We start from the raw sequence: 2,167 nt of genomic DNA, 5'->3' as shown, positions 1-2,167 counted from the left end.
TACATTTACCCCTACCTAGCACTACGGGCAATTTAGCACAGCCAATTCACCTGACCCGCACATCTTTGGACTGTGGGAGGAGACCGGAGCAAACCCACACACAGACACGGGGAGAACATGCAAACTCCACGCAGTCAGTCGCCTGATTCGGGATTGAACCTGGGTCTCAGGCGCTGTGAGGCAGCAGTGCTAACCACTGTGCCACCATGCCGCCCACAAGGGGAGAGCGCGAACGCAGACCCCACTACCACAAATTTTGCTGTTGAGTATCCCGCATTTGGTGACATCGCAGGCGTCAGCACACCCGAAGTGCAATGGGATAGCCTCGTCCTGGGAGCGCCACCGCAATGATCATGGTATCTCCCCTGCCAGGTTAGTATAGAGACTTGTAGAGACTCTTCTTCATGAATCTCTGCCTTACCCACAGAGACAGTATATTTAATAGGAATTAGACAAAGACATATCAGTCACATGGGCGATTGTCATTACATAGTTTAAAGCTGGTAATTATGACCTTACAAAGCTTGATGAATGGCGATGTCCTGCGTTAACGTATGAATGGATTACAGAAACTGATTATCGTATTGTTCATGATTATGTGTTGATGGGAAGAGATTAAGGCTGGAGGGTTCTTCCTTCAGTAAATGGGGGATTCACTTACCTATGCTAATATGGAGGGGAGGTAAGACAATGGGAGCGGGAGGCAGTTTAACAGGGTTGTGCCCAGGGCTCTCAGTCTTGTCTGGAAAGGGCAAATTCCTCTGTCTGGGGTTACGGGGGATCCACATGTGTGGCTGCAAGAGGTTCTATTTTGAGATACTGTCAGCCTCCCCCCTTCTGAGGTGTTCTGTCTGTATTGAAAGAGTACAGGCATTCAGTTGATGAAATATGGCCTTTGGCAAGGGAATGTTTAACCCTTGAGACCCCACAGTGTCCTGAAAGAGAAGCAAAAGGTATGGAACAGGCCCCTCTGTGGTATTTTAACTTCCTCGTTCTGACCAGGAATCTGTTGACCAGAATTGGATGCAATGATTGACTGTGACCTAACTAGAGCTTTGTCAATGGTCAGCATCTTTTCCATGAGTTTGTTATCATTCCCCCATTAATGAAGCCCAGCATCCCATTTGTTTTACCCAAAACACTTTATGTTTTCTCTCCTTTAATAAGTGGTGCACATTGTCCCCATTCCTGCTGTCCTGCACGTTGTGTCTGTGCCATTCAAATATATATTGACTTTCTACATTGCTTCTCTCAAAATGAATGAACTTATTGTGTGTTCTCATGAAGAGACATATTCCACTCAAATTATTAACTCTCCTCCACACATTCTACCGCCTGGAAAACAGAAGAGTGTAGCACCGGAATAATCGGCCCACCATGTCTGTGTGGATCATGATGCTATTCCAAACTAATTCCATCTGCCTGTACATGATCCATATCTCTGCCAACCCATGTCTGCTTATGTGTCTGCCCAAATGCCTCTTAAATGTTGTGATTGTTTCTGCTTTTCCCAACTCTCAGGCAAGTACATTCCAGTCACTGATCCACCTTCTGCACAAGAAAATTGCCAACACAACTGCCTTTAAACTTGCACATGTTATTGGAAATGCTCAGCAGATCATGCAGTATCTGTGAAGAAAAATCAGTTCATGTTTCGGGTCTGGTCACCCTTCCTCAGAAACGTTAACTTTAATTTATCTTCATAGAAGCTGCTCGACCTGCTGAACATTTCCCGAAAATGTTTTTGTTTCTGGTTTACATCATCTGCAGTTGTTTCAGTTGTTTCAGTTTTCATTCCTTTAAACTTGCCCCTACTCCCCTTAAATCTATGGCCTCTAGAATTTGCCATTTTCACCGTGGAAAAGGATTCAGATTATTCACTCTGTCTGAGCCTTTCAGATCACCCGCAGCCACTGACTTTCACAAGACAAAAATCCAAGTCTTTCCAACCTCTCCCAATCCAGGCAACATCCTTGTAAACCTTTTCTCTCACTGCACTAAGCCTCCACATCCTCTTTTTATATGGTGATCAAAACAGCACACAATACCCCAAAGGTGGCCTAATGACAGTTTTATAATCACTCCCCTGACAGAAGAAGGCAAGCCTGCCATCCACCTCCTTCACCACTTTCAGGGAGCTGTGAACTTGCCCCTGAAGATCCCTGTG

General features: G+C 45.3%; 1 non-coding gene across 1 annotated transcript; it reads right to left on the bottom strand.

Moving 5' to 3' along the window:
- Positions 1 to 217: 217 nt before the first annotated feature.
- LOC132813816 (U1 spliceosomal RNA) lies at positions 218 to 380 on the bottom strand. The gene has a single exon (XR_009644179.1). It is a non-coding gene; the product is annotated as a U1 spliceosomal RNA (small nuclear RNA).
- Positions 381 to 2,167: the final 1,787 nt, after the last annotated feature.

This window comes from Hemiscyllium ocellatum, unplaced genomic scaffold, assembly GCF_020745735.1.
Source record: "Hemiscyllium ocellatum isolate sHemOce1 unplaced genomic scaffold, sHemOce1.pat.X.cur. scaffold_480_pat_ctg1, whole genome shotgun sequence".
Classification (NCBI taxonomy): Eukaryota; Metazoa; Chordata; class Chondrichthyes; order Orectolobiformes; family Hemiscylliidae; genus Hemiscyllium; species Hemiscyllium ocellatum.
This window is presented reverse-complemented; position numbering and strand designations above follow the sequence as displayed.